The 8,282-nt window shown below is 44.7% G+C and overlaps 1 non-coding gene across 1 annotated transcript; it reads left to right on the forward strand.

The window, feature by feature from the left end:
- The first annotated feature begins 7,516 nt into the window (after positions 1–7,516).
- LOC113135028 (U2 spliceosomal RNA) lies at positions 7,517–7,707 on the forward strand. Its single transcript, XR_003296112.1, has one exon. It is a non-coding gene; the product is annotated as a U2 spliceosomal RNA (small nuclear RNA).
- The last annotated feature ends 575 nt before the right edge of the window (positions 7,708–8,282 follow it).

Consider the following 8,282-nt stretch of genomic DNA (forward strand, 5'->3'; position numbering starts at 1 on the left):
ATGGGACGGATTAGTGCAGCACAATACAAAACAATGAGGAGCCAAATGATCTTCATTTGAGTTAAAATCTGTGTTTTTACTCTGAGGACAAGCTAAACTATTTGTCTCTGTATGGAATACAAGAAGCGCTTCTTCACGTCTGTGACGCGCCATCATCCAAACGCGCAGAAAAGTGAGTAAATTCTATGATGAAGTTTGACGTTTTATGTCATTTCTCGGGGGTGTGAACATATTTACCTGGTTCACCTGAGATTATTTACATGTGAACAGTGGACAGTGTACAAGGCGGGACCGCATTACCTGTAATGAGGTGAGACAGGAAAAAACGGACTTCTCCTTACGTTCATACGGATTAAATAAAAAGTGATGATTTGTTTTCAACTTGAATTGTTTCACTTAAAAGAAAACATTTCAAGCTTTCTAGCCATATAATTCTTATTTTCATGAGGCAAGTATTCGCTGAGATTCTGGTTGTTTTATTTACGCGTCTTCTCACCAGTCCGTTCCCTCGCCACGTACACAACCGCGTCACGCCCAAGCCTCTGACCAGGTAGACATCCTCACCTGGTTCACCAGCCAAGCCCAGAAGCGCGACCCAAGGTATGCCATGGGGTCGTTTTTGGACGATCCGCTTGACAGCGAGTACTCCTCCGATGACTCCTTGGATGACTCCGCCACAGACATTCCCATTGTGCACTTTGAAGGGCACCATTTCGATGATCCTGGTCCTTGGGGTCCACCAGCATCACATCCCACGTCCAGACGCCCAAATCGCCGCCGTTCCAGGCAGCAGGCCCCGGTGCAGCCTGCAAAGCGCCAGCCAGTCTTCAGCCCCACAGTCTTCGCCTGGTTCCCGGAGTATCGTCGTGTCCGAACCTGCCTCCAGCGGTTCGGAATGGGAGACCCTCGACGAGGAGGAGGACTGGGAGTCCTTCGACGAGTACGACCAGGTCTGGAGCCCCCATCGAAACCCTTTCCATGGAACCCGTCTGGCAATCAGGTCTGGGGGCCTACCTCGAAGAAACTTGACTCAAAAACAGCACCCAGTTCCACAGCACCCAGTTCCACAGCACCCAGTTCCGTCTCATCCAGTTCCGTCTCATCCAGCGCTGCCTCATCCAGCGCCGCCTCATCCAGCGCCGCCTCATTCAGCCCACAGAATGGCCAGAACCACCACTTCCAGAGCTCCCAGAATTCCCAGGCCTGTCTGAGTCTCTCCAGTCACCACGGCAGTCGACCGAGCCTACGGAAGATCCTGATCCACCGCCACTGGAATTGGAGCCACAGCCACCTCAGCTACCAGAGTATTCACGGCCACCACTCCTACCAGAGCAGTCAGAATTCCCACAGCAGTCATCAGAACCATCAGAGCTTCCGCAGCAGTGGCCACAGCCGTTTCACCTGCCAGTGCTTCCGCTGCAACGGCCACAGCCGTCTCACCTGCCAGAGCTTCTGCAGCAGCGGCCACAGCCGTCCCAGCTACCAGAACCACCGGATTGGCCTGAACCATCAGGGCCACCAGAATGGCCAGAGCCACGGGACTGGTCCGAACCACCAGGGCTGTCAGAATGGCTGGATCCTCCTCAGTTTCCAGAGTTTCCAGACCCGCTTCAGTGTCCGGATCCGCCTCAGCTTCTTCAGTGTTCATCTACCTGAGTGTCCTGAGTGTCCTGAGTCGCGGCAGCTACCACAGTTCCCTGAGCCGCCGCCGCCGCCACAGCTATCGGATTTCCCTGAGCCACAGGAGCAGCTACCTGAGTCTCCACAGTCTCCACAGTCTCCGGGCCGTCCGTCTGGACAATCCCGGACCCGCGCTCGCCGGAGAGGCCGCCCGCCAGAGCGACCCCGGATCCACGCCCGCCAGAGAGGCCGCCCGCCAGAGCGGCCCCGGACCCATGCCCGCCGGAGAGGCCGCCCGCCAGAGCGGTTCCGGACCCACGCCTGCCGGAGAGGCCGCCCGCCAGAGCTTCAGCCTCGGGGTTTGTTTTGCCCTGCCCGCCCGCCCTCTGGAGCCCTCCTCCCAGGACCCCCACTGCCCACCCAGTTGGTGTGATTGGACGGTATTTGAAGGTCGTCAGGAGCCGGCCTTTTAAGGGGGGGGTAATGTCAGGATCCGTGTTTTTTTTGTCTTCCTGTTTCTTTTATTTTGTAGGATCCTGACAGGAACTGGTTTTTGTTTTACTTTGTTTACTTTACGTTGACCTAATTAGTTATTGATTTCACCTGTGCCTTGTTTTGTCCCTCACCTTTTATACCTTGGTTTAGCCACTGTCCTTTGCCAGGTTGTCTGTTAATGCATGGTTTTGAGTTCTGCTAGACATTGTTCGAGCCTGTTGATACACTTGTGTTTTCTTTTGGATTTTTGATCATGGACTACCTTTTGTTTCCCCAGTTTTAAGTTAAGTATTCTGCCTACTTTTTTTAATTTAGTTTTCTGGTCTTTTCCCATGTCCTCTGTTCATGTGTCTTTGTCTTGTTTCATGTTTTATGCCCTGATTCCCTGTATTCTTGCTCATGTTTCCCTGTGTAGTCTGGTGCATCTCCCTGGATGTGTGTGACCCAGATTACCTCATGCCCTGATTCCCTGTATTCTTGCTCATGTTTCCCTGTGTGTCTGGTGCGTCTCCTCTAGTGTGTGTGACCCAGACCTTCATGCCCTGTTAACCTTGTGTCCATGTTCCTGCTCCCTGTGTAGTCTGGTGCGTCTCCCTGGATGTGTGTGACCCAGACTACCCCATGCCCTGATTCCCTGTATTCTTGCTCATGTTTCCCTGTGTGTCTGGTGCGTCTCCTCTAGTGTGTGTGACCCAGACCCTCATGCCTTATTCCCTGGTGTCCATGTCTTTGTCCCGTGTTCATGTTTCATATCCATGTGTTTCCCTGCCTTGACCCGTCCCCACTTTGCGTTTTGTGTTTAGTGTTTTGTTTCTTGTTTTCGCCAGTTCTGTTAAATAAAGTCTTGTTTGAACCTTGAGTACCAGAGTAGGCGCATCATTGGTCCTAAAATTTATAATAGTTTCCCGAAACCTGACAAGTGGCATTTTTTGTTGTTAGATTGCCACTACAATTAAGTTGAAAACCTTGGTTTTTGTTTTTGAAAACCCTTTTTTTTTTTTTTTTTTTTTTGCGACAAAGAGGGACAGTGCTGGAGGTGAAGGAGGCGAAGACAGCTGAGCACAATCAATGGGATGGAAATGAATGACAGCCTGAACAACGGAGAGCCTGAAGACTAATGGTAGGATTGTTTAAAGTTGTTGAGTGGAAAAGATTGGCCTTCTCACAGAAAGGATAAAAGGTAAATCCTGCAACAATTTTGAATAAAGTCTCCAGTAATTCCGCTAACTCACAGAAAAATGAGTAATGCGGAAGTAGCTGTCAATCAAAGTGAAATTGAAAATGAAAGTTTTAAAAGACCAATCAAACCTACGTTTAAAGCATTGGAAGCAAAAATAATATCGCAACAAAGGGAAAGGAATTCCAGGATAAAGAAACTCCATAAACTAACAAAGGAAGTTGAACAATTATTGCTTTCAAACGTAAATGTGCACGATGTGCAGACAAATTATGAAATGTTTGTAAAGCTGTGTGTGGAAACATAGAAGTTGCATGAATCATTGAAACCATTATTACCTGAGGATGAAATGACAAAACGAATGATTTGAAACAAGGATGCAAATCAATGAAAAAGTAATACAAAGAATGGAGGGGTGGTTGCTTGACAATAAAGAGCAAAACAGTGGTGGTGATAATGGCTTTGATCATGAGGATGAGGATGGTCACAGTGTGCTAAATCCAACGCTGGTCAATAAAATTACTGCTGAAAATATATCAGTGGTAAATGATATTGGTCCAGGTGACAGTGTTTCAAATATTGGTGGTAAAACATGCTCATCAGCTGGTCATTCTAGCCACAAATCTTCAAGGTCTTCAGCTTCTTTAGCATGTTTAAAGATCGAAGCTGAAAGGGCTGCTCTCGTTGCTAAAGTAGCCACTCTAAAGGAAAAACATCAATTGGAAGTTCAGGAAGAACAAATTAGAAAAAAGAAGGAAATGCTCGAATTGCAAGGTCAAATTGCTGCTCAAACGGCAAAAGTATCTGTGCTTAAGTACAACGGTTCTGATGTTCGTAGCTCCAGGGCTGCTTCAAACGGAATGAATTCATATCTGGAAAGGGCAAAACGCAAATCCTCTCTCAGACCCTCTGCTGTGGAGTTTGTACCACCAAGTTCGAGCCACCAGTTCAAATATCCACCAGCAGGTGGCACCAATTATACAATGCCAACAGAGGCCTGGCTCAAGGATTCAGGTCATCACTTTTCATCCTTTTCATCTAAAGGAGGCCATAAAGTTACCACAACAATGGGTGCAAGGCCCAAACAAACCTTTTTACAAGTTTGTGATCTGAATTCAAAACTAAGCATTCCTCAGGAAACGTGTCACATCTCACAGGAACCCAATATGAATGTCCTACAGGAACTCAGGAACACTCAATGTGATAACTCATTGCAAGCTAGTATGGACCAAATCAATGTTCTTACTATTATGCAACGACAAAATGATATAACATCTCTATTATTGCAGCAACATTCAGCATCATAGTTACCTCTAAGGGATATACCAACATTTAATGGAGACCCTCGTGAGTATAATGGATTTATCAGAGCCTTTGAGCACGGAGTGGAAGGAAAGACTGCTAGCAGCTTAGACTGCTTATACTTTTTGGAGCAGTACAAAAAAAGGACAACCAAAGGAGCTGGTTAAGAGTTGTCAACACATGCCACCAGATAAAGGATATCAGAGAGCAAAGACACTTTTAAAAGAGCACTTTGGAAACAAGCAAAAAATAGCTGCTGCGTATATGGAGAAAGTTCTTGGATGGCCATCAATAAAATTGGAGGACGTTAAAGCTCTACAAGATTTTGCTTTGTTTCTGCGTGTTTGCTGTAATGCAATGGAGGACATCAGCTACATGTCAGAGATGAATATGTCATTCAATATGCGTGCCATAATTTTAAAGTTGCCTTATAAACTGAGGGAGAAATGGAGAAACACTGCTTATGATCTACAGGAAAGACATCATCGCCAATCAGGTTTCAGTGACGTTGAATTTGTTGAAAGACAAGTGTCTATTGCTTCAAGCCCAGTTTTTGGAAACATTCAGGATACAGTTATCTCATTATCGAAGCCTAAAAGTGGAAACGATCTCACAGACTCGTTTAAAAGGAAAAGAAAGCAGTTTTGCCACATCTGTGGCAACTGTTAATTCTGGGACTCAAATGCAAAACCAAAGCTACTTACCTCAAACACCAATAAAGTTGTACTGTCTACTGTGTGAAGAGGGTCACAAATTGGAGTCGTGTCCCAAAATGGAGAAGATGTTGCATCGAGAGAAAATTGATTTCTTAAGAAATAAAGGTGTTTGCTTTGGATGTTTATCAGTTGGACACATGAGCAAGGACTGTCATAGGCGTCTGTCCTGCAAATTATGTAACCTGAAACAACCTACCATCCTTCATATTCATTCAAAGAAAAATAAAACAGAGGACACACAGCAGGAAACATCAGACAACAGTAGTGCAATTGTTCCAAAGACATGTGGCCATATAGGGGCTGGAGAACAGGATTTTGTCTTGGCAATTGTGCCTGTACATATCAAGGCTAATAATGGCAGCAAAGTGCTAACCATGCATTTTTAGACCCTGGCAGCACAGCTATGTTCTGCTCTGACCGACTCATGAAGGAGTTGAAGATCAAGGGAAGAAAGGCTAAAATCCTTATTAGAACAATGAACCAAGAGAAGTTGGTTGAAAGTCACATTGTGCCAGGATTGGAGATAGCAGCACTTAATAGTACCACCTTAATAGTAATTAACAGCGACGGTGAAGGACCTTATGGTGTCAGAACTCTACTAGACTGGGTTATAAATGGACCATTGAGAGGAGACACCAAAGTTGGGAGTAGTTGTCCTACCATTACAGCTAACCGAATATCCATTGCTCACATACAGGAACTGCTAGTGAAGCAGTACAACTATGACTTTAATGAAAAATCGACAGATGAAAGGCCAGAAATGTCTAGAGAAGATGTCAAATTCATGGAAATAATGAATAGCTCAGTTGAACTTGACAATGGACATTACTGCTTAAGATTACCTTTCAGAGAGGATAATGTTGCCATGCCTAATAATCGCCTTGCAGCTGAGCAGAGAGTCCTCGGTTTGAAAAGAAAATGCAGCACTAAGGTCTAGGAGGACAAGTATAGAAACAAGTTCATTATCTGAGGCTAAGAAAAGATCATTGGTAACTTTTAACAGTGCTGTTTCTGTACTATGATGTGCTCTAAATCCTGATTGAAAATCTTAAAATAATTCATTCCTGTGTAAGTGGTCTGATAGCTGCTTAGCAACAGCTTTTTCTAGGATTTTAGAAATAAATGGCAGGTTGGATATTGGTCTATAATTAGCCAAGACTCCTGGATCAAGACTAGGCTTTTTGAGTAAGGGTTTGATTACTGCAGTCTTAAAGGCCCGTGGTACGTAGCCTGATACTAGAGATAAATTTAAATTAAAATATCCAGCTTCCGGTGCACCATATTCAAATTACAAAAAAAAAAAAAAGCGCAAGTGATGTAGGATGTACCTTAAGTGTTTTGAACTGTGAGAGTTGTAACAGTTTCTTCGTAAGTTGAATACAGAAGCCAGTTTGCCAGAAGCTATGTATCATATTTCACTTTATAAAGTTTTAAATATGGATATTTTTTTACACAAACACGATTCACTTCACAGTGTACTTATTAAGGATGTACTTATTGAAGAAAGAAAAGTCAACTCCAAGCATGATAGTCAGTCCTCAAAGAACAAGAGTTCAGACCTCAGTTGGCTGTGCTGACTTTAAAAGAAAACATGAAATTCTGTTAATGCCAGAAAAACTCACTATCAATCTATTTTAAGCATTGTTACGAGAATATATGATTTAAATTAAATAGTAGATTATCTATCATACATAACAGATTACTGATATGAAAATAATAAATAAATTACGTGTTGAAAAAATTAAATACTTTTAAACGGATAGTTCACCCAAAAATGAAAATTCTGCCCAAGGACTTTTGGGCCATGTACATACTAAAAAGACATACTAAGGAAATCAACGCCCCCCAAAACGATTTGTTTGGGTGAACTATACAGTACCTTTAAGTTATGTTAAATAAGACCAAATAATTACTTACCTTTATTTATTGTAAAAAGTTCAACAAGCATTGATCAAGAGTCCCCTTTCTGGTATTAAAAAGGTCCATGAACCGTGAACTGTGTCTGTCCAGGTTTTCCTTAGAATTCCTGCTTTAGATTTTTGCCCGGGCAGCACGGTGGCTGAGTGGTTAGCAAGAAGGTCGTAGGTTCGCAACCCGGCCTTTCTGTGTGGAGTTTGCATGTTCTCCCTGTGCTTGCGTGGGTTTACTCCGGGTACTCCGGTTTTCTTCCACAGTCCAAAAACATGCATGTTAGGTTAATTGGTGACTCGCTTCTCGGCCTTTTGGCTAAGATCAAGTGTAGTATCTGTCCTTATCAGTTTAATATCTTATACGTCCCCTACCCGGGGACCATATATTAAATTGATTTTTGGAACAGGGAAATGGAATAGGGGCTTGCTCTGTCCACTCCGTGCAACGACCTGGTATTGCAGTACCTCCAGGAACGGTGCACCCCCCTTGGGGGCAGTCATGGCTTAAAGGATAGAGTTGGACTTGTAACGCGGAAGTTGCGGGTTAGAGTCTCAGGACCGGCAGGAATTGTCGGTGGGGGGAGTGAATAGGGCTCTCTCTCCACTTTCAATACCGCAACTGAGGTGAGATCCTTGAGAAAGGCACCGAACCCCCAAGTGCTCCCCAGGCGCCACAGCAATGGCTGCCCACTGCTCCGGGTGTGTGTTCACGGTGTGTGTGTGTTCACTGCTGTGTGCGTGCACTTCGGGTGGGTTAAATGCAGAGGGGAATTTCAAGTATGGGTCACCATACTTGACAATAGTAGTCACTTTCTTCTATATGTGTCTATATGTTGCCCTCTGATGGACCTGTCCAGGGTGTACCCCTGCCCTCCACCCAAAAGAGAACTGGGATAGGCTCCAGCAGATCCCCGTGACCCTGGTTAAGGAATAAGCGGGTATAGATAATGGATGGAGGGGAGACAAGGCCAGGTCACATAACCACATTAGCTTTCACACAGAAATCCTATATAGGCTAATAGCGGTAATTAATCTGAGAAATTGACTGCCATGTTCTTTCCC

The sequence above is a fragment of the Mastacembelus armatus genome, chromosome 17 (genome assembly GCF_900324485.2).
Source record: "Mastacembelus armatus chromosome 17, fMasArm1.2, whole genome shotgun sequence".
Lineage (NCBI taxonomy): Eukaryota > Metazoa > Chordata > Actinopteri > Synbranchiformes > Mastacembelidae > Mastacembelus > Mastacembelus armatus.